Source organism: Balaenoptera acutorostrata, chromosome 11, assembly GCF_949987535.1.
Source record: "Balaenoptera acutorostrata chromosome 11, mBalAcu1.1, whole genome shotgun sequence".
NCBI lineage: Eukaryota > Metazoa > Chordata > Mammalia > Artiodactyla > Balaenopteridae > Balaenoptera > Balaenoptera acutorostrata.
The window spans coordinates 60,361,027-60,374,651 of NC_080074.1; the positions used below are offsets into that span (position 1 = coordinate 60,361,027).

The 13,625-nt window shown below is 40.5% G+C and overlaps 1 protein-coding gene across 5 annotated transcripts in view; it reads right to left on the reverse strand.

Moving 5' to 3' along the window:
• RBMS2 (RNA binding motif single stranded interacting protein 2) overlaps nucleotides 1–13,625 on the reverse strand; it is an 87,646-nt gene that overhangs the window by 21,100 nt on the left and 52,921 nt on the right. The window lies entirely within an intron of this gene.

The following is a 13,625-nucleotide window of genomic DNA, read 5'->3' on the forward strand; positions in this document are numbered from 1 at the left end:
AGAAGAATTATACCTTTAGATGCTGAAAAGTGAGGAAGATCTTGGCCCCTTGGAAAGAATGATTCCAAACTTTAACAGCAATGAAGTCATCAAAAGAGTTAAAAGGGCTTCCCTGGTGGCGCAGTGGTTAAGAATCCGCCTGCCAATGTAGGAGACACAGGTTCGAGCCCTGGTCTGGGAAGATCCCACATGCTGAGGAGCAACTAAGCCTGTGCACCACAACTACTGAGCCTGAGCTCTGGAGCCCGCGAGCCACAACTACTGAGCCCGCGTGCCACAACTACCGAAGCCCATGCGCCTATAGCCCGTGCTCTGCAACAAGCGAAGCCACCGCAATGAGAAGGCTGCGCACTGCAATGAAGAGTAGCCCCCGCTCACTGCAACTAGAGAAAAGCCCGCGCGCAGCAACCAAGACCCAATGCAGCCCTTAATTAATCGATCGATTAATTAATTAATCGATTATTTTTTTAAGAGACAGTTAAAAAAGAAACCTAAAGGAACTCCTCTCTGCCATAAAATAAGAAAATATTTAACTGTCCTACCTAACTTTCAGGGAAAATGAGAGGCCAAAATAAGCTTGTTAAAGGTTTTGAAAAAAGGTACTTTGTTATAGAGGAATGTTTTTATCATACAGATGCTGGAGACACAATTAATGTATGCCTCTTAAGTAAACTGTTTAATGAGACAAGACTAATAAAATCTAGGTTCCATTCAAAAATCACAGAGGAACTAATAAAAATTTATTAAATGATGAAGGTATAGAAAAGTTGAACACAGATTATTCATAAAACTGTGGAATACGAGACTGCAAAATACCTGCAGGAGCTTGAAAATTATTATAAGATTAGACAAACAAAATGAAATACTAATTACCATGCCAGGTAGTAAAAAATGAAATTTGTTACTATGCTGATAGGGGTTTAGTCGTAAGTTATTTACAAGTTTTTAGAAGTTTAAATATGAATGAATAAAGGTAAAGCATGGTTAAGGAAATCCAGCATTTGGGGTGAAACATCTCTAATTTTTCACTACTGATACCAGGACAGGCAACCAGACTCTGCTACATTTTGGGGGGGTACTTCTGTTAGAGAAAAATTACCAGGTTGACTGGAACATGTATCCAATTCTTTCATGACATATTTTATACCCTTATGCGCTAATCAGGCTTCTAGTGTGTGTGTGTGTATGTGTATATATATATATATATATATGGTTCAAAATCCTCTAAATTTGCATAATTACCTATAATATAGTGCATTTTACTATATCATACTCATATTCCAGTTCTCCCTTGGCTTAAAGCACTGTATAGTATAAATCTATTTGGAATTACTTCCCTATAAAATACTAGCTGCATCTCCAGGTTTTCCCCCTCTCTCTCTTCTTTGGTGGTAGTGGTAAGGGATTAGAGTGGTAACAGAAGAAAAAGGGAAACATGAATATCAAAGAGGGGAAATCTTCCCCCCAAAGAATCTTAATGTGAAATGTGCCTCTTATATTTCATGCCTCTGACCTTCAGCAAACTTTAAAATAAAAATCTTTGCTCAAGCTAAATATGTTGAAGAAAGTCTTTACCTATTTTTGTCACTATACACAATCACAAATGTGTACCCACTTGCAAATACACAGTTCATTCCTCAGCTCTATACTGCAGCAAAGAAGAAACCCAATACCACATTCTGGAATGGCCCAAAGCCTCATGACCTACTGTAGCTCTTGATACACCCTTTATATTTCCTATCCAGGTCCCCCTCTCTTTGCCAGCACTTATACTAGGATCTTCCATATAGAACAATCCATGTACCAGAAGAATATGAATTATTCCTCTGTAGTGGTAGTGATAGTCGACAAGTGCAGGGCAGGGCACATGCATGTTTTTCAGCAACTTTCAGACAACAAGACAAAAACAGGGCAAATAAATCTAAAAGTCATACATCCAGTGCTAGAAATGGCAGTACATACTTTAAGAATGATGTTGAAATCTCCACTGAATTAGTAGATATGTAATAATCAAATACTAGTGGTCTAGGCCCCCTCCATTATCACTACTGTTTTAAGTGCATCATCTGATTTAAAGTGGAGGCAAGAAGGGACTTCCCTTGTGGTCCAGTGGTTAGGACTCTGCGCTCCCAATGCAGGGGGCCCGGGTTCAATCCCCGGTCAGGGAACTAGATCCCACATCCCACAACTAAGAGTTCACACGTCACAACTAAAGATCCCGCATGCTGCAACTAAAAAGATCCCACACGCCGCAACGAAGATCCCGCGTGCAGCAACAAAGATCCCACATGCCACAACTAAGACTGGGAGCAGCCAAATAAATAAATAAATATTTTAAAAAATAATAATAAAGTAGAGGCCAAGAAGATTATCAACTATATTCTAATCATGGCTGTTCCTGAGTGCAGAATAAGAAGATCACTACTGGAGATCATTCACTAAAACATGCCTTTCCTCATCTCTAAGGAATTGCCATTATTGATCCTTAGCTGAGAAAGCCAAGCTTCTTCTAATATGAGAGTCTAGGGAATTCCCTGGTGGTCCAGTGGTTAGGACTCGGCACTTCCACTGCTGGGGCCTGGGTTCAATCCCTGGTTTTGGGAACTAAGATACTGCGAGCCGCATGGTGTGCCACACCCTCACCCGCCCCTAAATAAATGAATAAATAAATAAATAAGAGATCCTAGGCCTGGGGGTGATGATGATGCCACCAGTAACAATGATAGCAGAAGCAACTCTAGCAGCATCATATCATGTGCCAAGCACTGGCAGATGAGATCACCTGCCTCAGCTAGAGTTCATCTATCCCAGTGTGAGAGAATATTCCTAAGAGGAAGTATCAATGATGCTACGACTGTCCAAATAAGAACACACGGGTTATTGAGGAAAGAAAGAAATGGAAAAGAAGCTTTTGGTTTACTACCATGGTTATAACCTTGGTTTTAAACACTAATGTCTTAACTATAATCTAAAAATATGACTTAGTCAATGATAAACTTGCTGCAGGGCCAGAAAAATTCCTAGAAGATATAGTTCAGAAAAAAAAAACCCCAAAACTTTTGTTTTGCTATTCCCAAACAGCTTCTGAAACTACTATATAGTCTCCAAAGAGAAAAAATAGAAAAATATTCTCTTTTCAAGAGAATTCAAGAAAAAAGGTCAAGAAAGCCTCTAAGTAAAGCTTATCTGGCTTCCTGAAAGAAACTATTTGGAGAGACAATAATAACTAATGTAAACTAATGATCCTTGTTTACCTATGTATGTAAAAGAGAAAAGGGTAGTATATACGAGAGTCCAGAGGATTGAGATATTCTTACTGGGCGAGAGAAGGGTGGGGCAGTATTGTCTCTCTTGACTCCTATTGGTCTGTAATGGTTCTCTGAGGCCACTGGTTCTCTGTCAGAGCCTAAGCTAGAAAATGAAGAGCAAGATTTGAACTCCTTAAAACAAGGCCCTCATATTTGGCCTAGAATCTTAGACACCTGGGATGGTATTAAATTTGCCTTTAGAAATAAAGGATGGTAGTATATTATCATGTAGCAAAGAAATATGTAAAGTTATCCAGTAGAAAAGGTAGGTATGAGTCTTCTTTTTTTTTTAATATTTATTTATTTATTTGGCTGCGTCGGGTCTTAGTTACAGCACGCAGGCTCTTCCTTGCGGCACTCGGGCTTCTCTAATAGTGGTGCGTGGGCTTCTCTCTAGTTAGGTGGGCGGGTTCCAGAGCTCAAGGGCTCAGCAGTTGCAGCATGGGGGCTTAGCTGCCCCGCGGCATGTGGGATCTTAGCTCCCTGACTGGGATCAAACCTGCGTCCCCTGCATTGGAAGGTGGATTCTTAACCACTGGACCACTAGGGAAGTCCCTAGGTATGAGTCTTCTCATGAAGATTTAATTCTGGAAGTGACTGGGAAACATTAACAGGTTTATAAGCTGAGAAATGACATGATAACATATACTTGAGAAAGCTAACACTAGGTGCATTATCCCAGCTGGTTCAGAGGGGTAGGAGACCAGAGGTGGTAAGACTAGTTAGGAGATATCAGACATGAAGGGAGGTCAGGAAAAAGTATAGAAGTTAAATTCAGACTTGCAGAATTTGAAGTTATCTGCTTGATGGATATATGCTGAATGCTTTTACAATAAATACTGGTTAATTTATTCATTTAGTAAACACTTAAATACCTTTAAAATACTATGCAGGGAAGGCGTGAAAAGCCTGGTAGTTAGTGTGGAAGAGCCTGGAAGTTTGATTTCTTAGCTAAAAGTTAACACACCACCTTAGAAATATAGGCTTATAAAGGAGGTATTAATGCTTTTAGAAAGTTCTAGTATTGCACTAATTCTTTGGGAAATGGAGTAAATTCAGTTATGATCCCTGAAGGTGGGAAGCAATCTCAGGGCGAGGACTTTTTGGCTTTGGATCTTCCAGTGAAACCCAGATGCCTATGGGCAATGCGTTACCAAGGCAGAACAGGGAACACTGGATTGCAAAGACGAATTGATTGAATGCAAACGCTAGGGAACACCAAATTTGAGGTTGGTTGGAGACTAGAATCTATCAGTAAAAGGTGTGTGAGAACACCAGCATGGGGAGGACTTGGCTGTTTCCTAGAAGGGCCACTCCCCTTGCATAGTAAACAGGCATACATAAAAGCTGAAAGAAGGCAAAGAAAGGTAGGACAAATGAGTTAATGGACATAAAGTACTTAACATGGTGTTTGGCATACAGCAAGTATAAGCTGTCAGTAACAGTTATTATTTTAAAATTTGGAGTCTTTTAAAAAATGGAGTTCTTCTGTAATTAAAGGACAAAATTCTCCTTCCTTTGCAGAATATGGATAACTCACCCAAGTTGAGCTGTTATTTGTCTGCAGAGACTTGATGCTTCCCCAGCAGTTCTTTTTTTTTTTTTTTTTTTAATATTTATTTATTTATTTATTGGCTGCATTGGGTCTTCGTTGCTGCATGTGGGCTTTCTCTAGTTGCAGCGAGCGGGGGCTACTCTTCATTGCGGTGCAGGCTTCTCATTGTGGTGGCTTCTCTTGTTGCAGAGCATGGGCTCTAGGTGTGTGGGCTTCAGTAGCTGTGGCATGTGGGCTCAGTAGTTGCGGCTTGCAGGCTCTAGAGCGCAGGCTCAGTAATTGCGGCACACGGGCTTAGCTGCTCCACAGCATGCGGGATCTTCCCGGACCAGGGCTCAAACCCGTGTTCCCTACACTGGCAGGCGGGTTCTTAACCACTGCGCCACCAGGGAAGTCCCCCCCACCCCCAGCAGTTCTTAAGAATCCAGGAAAACTTTGGAGAGATGTTTTTATGGAAAGCACATGAAGAGATTTGAGCCTATGAGGCAGGCAGTGAGATAACTACTCAGTAAGCAGGCCCTGACCATCTTCAGAACTACCTCTCTCTGACCTCCTCAGAAAGTTACTTATGTCTAGATTATAAAACAATTCCTTATGTTTTGTTCTTTTACTGTCTAGGGCTGAGGCCTTTAAGATAAAATATTGAAGAGATTTTAATTTCCTAAAGATTGGTGGGGTGGTATTTGAAGGATGGTTAGAGAACTGTGCTATAAAATATCCCATAAGAATCTCTGGGATAATAATCTGGGGAAGGGCTTATAGTATGGGGATAGAGAAATATATAACTCCTTCATCTTCATCCAGAAAAAGAAAAATCAAACTCCCCTCTTCCTGTAGCAAGGAACTTTATGTTTCCTGTCTTGCTGAGTTACAGGAAACTAGGAGACAAGAGAGCGTTCTTCCTTTTGCTCTCTTGCAAGAGATCATAATGGTAGAAGTGATACAAGGCCTACTTCCCAATCACTAAGTTTTCATCAGATCTTTAAAAGAATGATCCAGTCAGATGAGCTACTTGCTAATTAAAAACTAATGTAACTGAAACACTGTCTTTATTCTGAAAATAAGGTTCTCTGATCAAGTGTTCATTTTGCCTGGTTTAATAAAATTCACAAACGCTGTATCCATTCATTTGCTATCAAAGTTATCCCCATCCTGAGCCCTTAACTCTTATTGTCACCAGAGCAGGAGAAAACTTCATCCCATGTCTAGTGCCCAGTGAAGTTCCTGGCATAGAGTATAAGCATGGATATTTGCTAAAAGGAGTAAAATAAACTTAGGGGATTTGCTAATTGTGTATCATCTTAATAAACGCCTAAGAAAGTCTCACAGATACACAATCCAGTGGCCTGACATCAAAATTCCTATTACAACCTGGATATTGATGATCCACAAGACAAGTTCCTAAAGCCAGTGGTCTCTGGGACATATAACACCTCTGAACATTTTTGTCTAAAAATACATTATTTTCTGAGTTCTGTCATAATGTCTCCTAATAAGAGAAAGTCCACTTTCCCTGCAAAGTAACAGACCTCCTAATAGTCACTCATGAGACCCTTTGCATTATTTGAATCATTCAATAAATATCTGAATGCAAATATGTCCAAGCCCTGCTTGATGCAGTGGGGACTCACAGATGAGTAAGAGTATAAGTGAAATATGTCATAATAAATTTAAACACACACTCACAAGAAGCCATTAAGTAATTCACAAACCAGAGCGTACAATCTAGATAACTAGCAGAACAAAATACGTGTGCTAATGGGGATCCAAGCGAAATGGTATAAGAACATGAAAGAAGAAACAATTCCTGAGGGAAAAGTTTCTCAAATAAGATGTTTGGGTTGTACCTTGAAGAATGAGTAGGATATTAAACCTTTAATAGGGAGCCATAGGTAAATGCAAATCAAAATCATAAGGAGAGGGACTTCCCTAGTTGTGCAGTGGTTAAGAATCCGTCTGCCAATGCAGGGGACACGGATTCGATCCCTGGTCCGTGAAGATCCCATATGCTGCGGAGCAACTAAGCCCGTGCGCCATAACTACTGAGCCTGCACTCTAGAGCCGGCGAGCCACAACTACTGAGTCTGCGTGCCACAACTACTGAAGCCCACAAGACCAGAGCCCATGCTCCTCAACAAAGAGAAGCCACCGCAATGAGAAGCATGCGCACCTCAAGGAAGAGTAGCCCCCGCTCACTGCAACTAGAGAAAGCCCGTGCACAGCAAGGAAGACCCAATGTAGCCAAAAATAAATAAATAAAATAAATAAATTTTAAAAAATCATAATGAGATACTTCATATCCACTAGGATGGCTGTAATAAAAAGATTATGACTTTAATCAAAAGTAACTTTGGGGCTTCCCTGGTGGCGCAGTGGTTGAGAATCTGCCTGCCAATGCAGGGGACACGGGTTCGAGCCCTGGTCTGGGAAGATCCCACATGCCGCGGAGCGACTAGGCCCGTGAGCCACAACTACTGAGCCTGCGCGTCTGGAGCCTGTGCTCCGCAACAAGAGAGGCTGCGATAGTGAGAGGCCCGCGCACCGCAATGAAGAGTGGCCCCCGCTTGCCACAACTAGAGAAAGCCCTCGCACAGAAACGAAGACCCAACACAGCCATAAATAAATAAATAAATAAATAAATAAAATACTGACTTTATCAAAAACATTTAAAAAAAAAAAAGTAACTTTGATGGCTATAATAAAAAATAACAAGTGCTGGTGAGGCTGTGAAGAAATTGGAACCCTTGTACACTACTGGTGGGAATGTAAAATGATGCAGCTGCTTTGGAAGACAGTTTGGCAGTTCCTAAAATGGTTAAACACAGAGTTATCACATGACTCAGCAATTCCACCCCTAGGTATGTACCCAAGAGAACTGAAAACATACGTCCGCACAAAACCTGTGCACGAATTTCACAGCAGCATTATAATAGCCCAAAGTGGAAACAACATAAATGTCTATTGACTGATAAGTGGATACATAAAATGTGGTATATCCATACATGAGCCTATTATTCAGTCATAAGAAGGAAAGAAGTACAGATACATGCTATAATATGAACCTTGAAAATATGCTAAGTGAAAGAAGGCAATTACAAAGGATCACCGATTACATGATTCCATTTATATGAAATGTGTATAATAGGCAAGTCTTTAGAAACAGGAAGTAGATTAGTGATTACCTATGGCTGGGAGAGGGGGATAATGAAAGAACTAGGAAGTGATGGCTAAGTGGGCGGAGTTTCTTTGGGGGTTGGGTAACGAAAATGTCCTAAAAGTATGGTAATGGATGCAGGACTCTGTGAATATACAAAAGCCACTGAACTGTACACTTTAAATGGGTGAATTGTACAGTATGTGAATTATATCTCCATAAAGCTGTTATAAAAATTTGATAGAGATGGGTAGAGAGAAGAGGACATTCCAACCATTGAAAACTTCTTGAGATGTTAGGCTATCACAGGCTAGTATGACCTAGCACAGGATTCAGCCTAGGTTGGCATCACCCTACTTCATTTCCAGATAGAAAATTCCTAAGATTAATATATTTTATTGAAATTCAAGTGGAAATATGAATTAGACATTAAATCATATCAGAGCAAGAAAGGAATATTTTCTGTAATCCCCCTCCATGAAAAAAAAAACATTAAAAACAAAACAAAAACAGAAAGGTATCTCTGGAACACGCAGCGCCTGAGCCAGGGAACCCACACCACGGATCTGCCCACCACACCTGGTTTTATTTTATTTATTTATTTATTATTTATTTAGGCCACACGGTGTGGTATGCAGGATCTTAGTTCCCTGACCAGGATCGAACGGGGGCCCCCTGCAGTGGGAGCTCAGGGTCTTAACCCCTGGACCACCAGGGAAGCCCCCATACCTGGTTTTAAAAGCTGACTCTCAGCACTTCTACTACTTCCTCTTAGCTCAAGTAAACTTGACACCATCTCCAGCTCCTCATCTCCTCCCCGCTTCTCTTTCATGGCTCTTACCACTACAGTAGCAATCTGTTTTCTACATCCCTTTAATACCAGAGGGAGTTCTTACATTCATACCAGGTGATACTCAAACTAGTTCTCAAGTATAAAATTGACGTTTTTAAACCCTAAGTCAAAATAAGTAAAGAATCCTCAGTTAAGCATACAGCCAAACACATTGCTCAGGAATCCATTCACCCTTCCAGATCCACTTGCCACTCTTGTCCACCTTGCTTTATGCCTTGGAAGCTGACCATATAGAGCGTATGAAGAGGCTCCCTTGCCCTCTGGCTTCCAGTTGGGTTTGGCTAACCAGATATATACCAGTAGGTTATCAAAGGGCAGGAGGAGAATGAGACCAGAGTATTTCTTTTCCTAGCTCCTTTCCCTGCCAGAATACCGTGATTTGGCTGAATACCTCTACTGAAGCCCATAGTTCCCTCCATACGGCTGCTCTTAGATTCTGGTAATCTCTCTCAGGTCTTTGCCCTTTTAGGTATAGAGTACGTAGGCTCTGTAATTGCTGGCCATAGGGTACTCTACTCCCTCTCACTGGTTTCCCTAAGTCCCTTTGTAAATAGTCCCTTTATTACATCTTTCTCAAATTACTCCGTTTGGGTATGCCATCTGTTTCCTTTTAAGACCCTAAACGATGAACAAACCATTCTACCTTAAAGATTCAGGTGCAAGAGGATATGTACCAGAAACTCTTGAGAAACTCTGCTTTCTTTAAGATTGGATAAAGAACATCCTCACTGGGCAAAAATCCTCAAGGCACAGTTTGATGCAGAATTCTTTTCGTCTAACAATTTAACAGTATCTTAAGTTAAACTGTTGATTTAACTTTATGATTTCATCTCATCTTCCAGACAACTTTGTGAAGTAGAGCAGGTGATGTGTTATTTCCCTTCTAAAACTTAGAAACTGAGGTTCAGTTTTATTTCAACATTCCCTCTGTTATGTCGCTTCACTTTTTGTTAAGCAGAACCAAGTAATGGAAACCCTAATACTGACAGTATCCAAACCAAGGCAACCAGCTGAGTAAACATGTAAAGCAGTCCTTTACATGACCCTACATCCTTCTCTCCCTTCTGGAAAGAAAACAGTTCTAAGTTCCCTGGCAATAGGTAAGGTCTAGTCAAAGTAGAACATTTAAGGAACAAAGGCATTTGAATTGTGAACCAAATAAATTAGAGGAAAATCTACATAAGACTGGTGCTTACATAGACTTACTAGAGCAAGAGCCCTCAATTGAAATATATGGGCAATTCTATTGGAGGGCATAGCCCTTTTAGGCACAGTGTTTTTAGGCAGCACAAGCCCATGCCTCTATCCCAAGGAATAACCAACTATGCCACCAGTTTGTGGGTACATGTCAGTGTGGCAATATCTCATATGTACCAGGAACCATAGAGCAAAAAGTTTAATTCTCAGGACATAAAAAGGATCTTTGAAGGTTAAGTAGCTTAAGTCTGAACATGACAACCAACTGCTTGGGGAGAACATGGGTAGGATACAACTGAGCGCCCATGGAGTGCTACTCTGCATTACACAACCCCTCCACTACTCAGCCTAACTGGTGGATCATCGTATGGCCTGAGAAGGAGTTGCAAAGTGAAAAAGAATAACGGCATCATTGGAGCTTCAGAGCTTGCAGAGAAGTGTATGTGCCTCTCTTCCACAATAAAGTTGCCTCAGAGAAAATATATAGGAAAAGATAATGCCTGCCTATAGTTTATTTTACCCTATCTTGTCATTTACCCTATTTTCATTATCTGACACAATTGTATTGTGGTCGGAAATACAGAGATCACAAACCCATAGGAAGTCAGGAAACACCAGCACTCCTCTTCCTCACCCTTATACTACCTATACAAAGAATTCCCAGATTGGTAGATTAGGGATCTGGTTTTATCAAGGCCTAAAATCTCAAAGTAATGAAAAGATTCTGCTCCTGTGATCATTATAGAAATATTTTTGATTCACCAAACAATAAACACTGGCAATACTACACACCTGAAGAAAGTAACCTAACCAAAGAATATGGAAGGTATACATGCCTAGTCTATTTTCAGATCAAAATAAAATGTATATATGCAACCACCTAGCATTACGTTAGGTATGTAAAGTGTAATCCTTATTCTAGCCTGCCTTTTTTTTGGCCACGCCACAGGGCATGTGGGATCTTAGTTCCCCAAGCAGGGATTGAACCCGCATCCCCTCCATTGGAAGCGTGGAGTTTTAACCACTGGACCGCCAGGGAAGTCCCTCTAGTCTGCTTTTTACAAGTCACAAAGAACTGCGGATATAATTTTTCAAAGTCTGATATAATATACATAGAAATACGTCTAGAAAGATTCACAAGAAACGGTTAATAATGTTGGCCGCTAAAAAGACGAACTAGGTATATGAAATACGGGGTGAAAACAGACTTTTTGAACCTTTTATATTTTATACCAAGTCCATACATCTATTATCTATTTAAAAACAAAAGAAAAAGTTTCAAGGTCTGACATACTAATTTTTTAAAACTAGGATAGAATGTTAAAACACTTGAGTCCATACAGCCTGACTCCTGGACCCATGCTCTCATAGTTCCTAACATACTCTGAATCTCAAAAAAGACAGTGATTTGAACAGAACTAGTCCTTGGGAAAGTGTTAACCTAGTTTATCAAACTCATGGTCTTAAACTACAATTGGGAATGGGGCAGAAGTCAGAGGTAAGGGGTGGAGGTGAGGATTGACTGCCAAAGTAAGAACTGAATACCAAACTATAAACAAAGTGATAAGGTCTCCAAAAGAGGAAGAGAAAGTTTTATAAGTTCTATCTAATTCCTGGATAGTAATGTGGAAGGTTATGTAAGAATTTTCGCAAGGTCCAGTACCCATAGCCACATAAAGATATACTATTTACATAATAGCTACAGTATATTTAATCCATAAAGAATATAGAAAAGGGGGAAATCCCTGTTCTTTTAGGCTGATATATTAAAACAAAACAGCGATTTTTCTTTCTCCTTATTACAAAACAGTTTTGACAGAACTTACAGAGCAGAATCTCAGGTTCCTACTTACCTCTGGTATCCTTTGGAGGTGAAATTGGAAGAAAATTTAGAATGAGAATAAGAGACTTATAGCTTAGAGGCAACCCTCTAATACCCCTCACTTCTTTCCCTTTCTCTAGTCTCCATCCTCTCTCTTACTCTTTTCCATTCTTCCTCCATTTTTTTCCTTCTTCTCTATCTTTGCTTAGGCTTACTCCTGACAGTTGCATTCAATGATATCCTTAAGTAATAATTAGCCTGGCTGTGGTATTAACGTTGCTCATATCTTAACCTATTAAAAAAAAAAAAAGAGAGTCCTGGTTCAGAGGATGGGAAGCAAAGTTTAATAAGAATAACTTTTTTTACTTTTAATTATGGAAAACATACAAAGGCAAAAGAAAAGTATAATGAATCCCTACACATTTATCACTTAGCTTTAACAATTATTCATGGACAAACTTGCTTCATTTGTAACTCCACCTATTTCCTTACCTCCCATATTATTTCAAAGCAAATACCAAATATATAATTTCATTACAAAATATTTCAGCATGTAGCTCTGAAAAATCTCTTTTAAAAAAATATAAACCCGGGCTTCCCTGGTGGCGCAGTGGTTGAGAATCTGCCTGCTAATGCAGGGGACACGGGTTCGAGCCCTGGTCTGGGAAGATCCCACATGCCACGGAGCAGCTGGGCCCGTGAGCCACAATTGCTGAGCCTGCGCGTCTGGAGCCTGTGCCCCGCGACGGGAGGGGCCGCGATAGAGAAAGGCCTGCGCACCGCGATGAAGAGCGGTCCCCGCACCGCGATGAAGAGTGGCCCCCGCTTGCCGCAACTGGAGAAAGCCCTCGCACGAACCGAAGACCCAACACAGCCAAAAATAAATAAATAAATAAATAAATAAATAAAATCAAGTAAAAACTTAAAAAAAAAAAAATATAAACCCAAACAACTCTATATCATCTAAAAATTAATAATTCCTTAATTTTATAAAATAGAGTTAAAATTTCCAATTGTCTTATGTATGTCAGAATTGTTTTGTTTTGTTTTACGGTTTATTTGATTTTTTTTTTTTTGGCCACACCATGCGGCTTGTGGGATCTTAGTTCCCTGACCAGGGATTGAACCCAGGCCCTTGGCAGTGAAAGCATGGAGTGCTAACCACTGGACCTCCAGGGAATTCGCCAGTTTATTTGTTTGAAATAGGATCCAAGTAAGGTCCATATACTGTCACTGGTTGCTATGTCTGACACATCTTTTAATCGACAGGTTCCCTATGCATTCCTATTTCTTGCAGTTTTTTTTAAAGAATTTTTTAAATTTATTTATTTATTTAGGCTGTCCTGGGTCTTCCTTGCGGCGCGCAGGCTCTCTAGCTATGGCGCGCGGGCTCTAGAGCTCATGGGCTCAGTAGTTGCGGTGCACGGGCTTAGTTGTGGTATGTGGGATCTCAGTTCCCCAACCAGGGATTGAACCCAGGCCCCCTGCATTGGGAGCGCGGAGTCTTAACCACTGGACCACGAGGGAAGTCCCCTATTTCTTGCAATTTATTTGTCAGGGAAATTCTTATGTTTGTACCAGCATAAAAATTAACCCATTCAAAAACCATTTAATTAGAGTTACCATATGATCCAGCAATCCCACTCCTGGGCATATATCCAGAGAAAACTAATTCAAAACGATATGGGGTGGGGGGGCTTCCCTGGTGGCACACTGGTTAAGAATCTGCCTGCCAA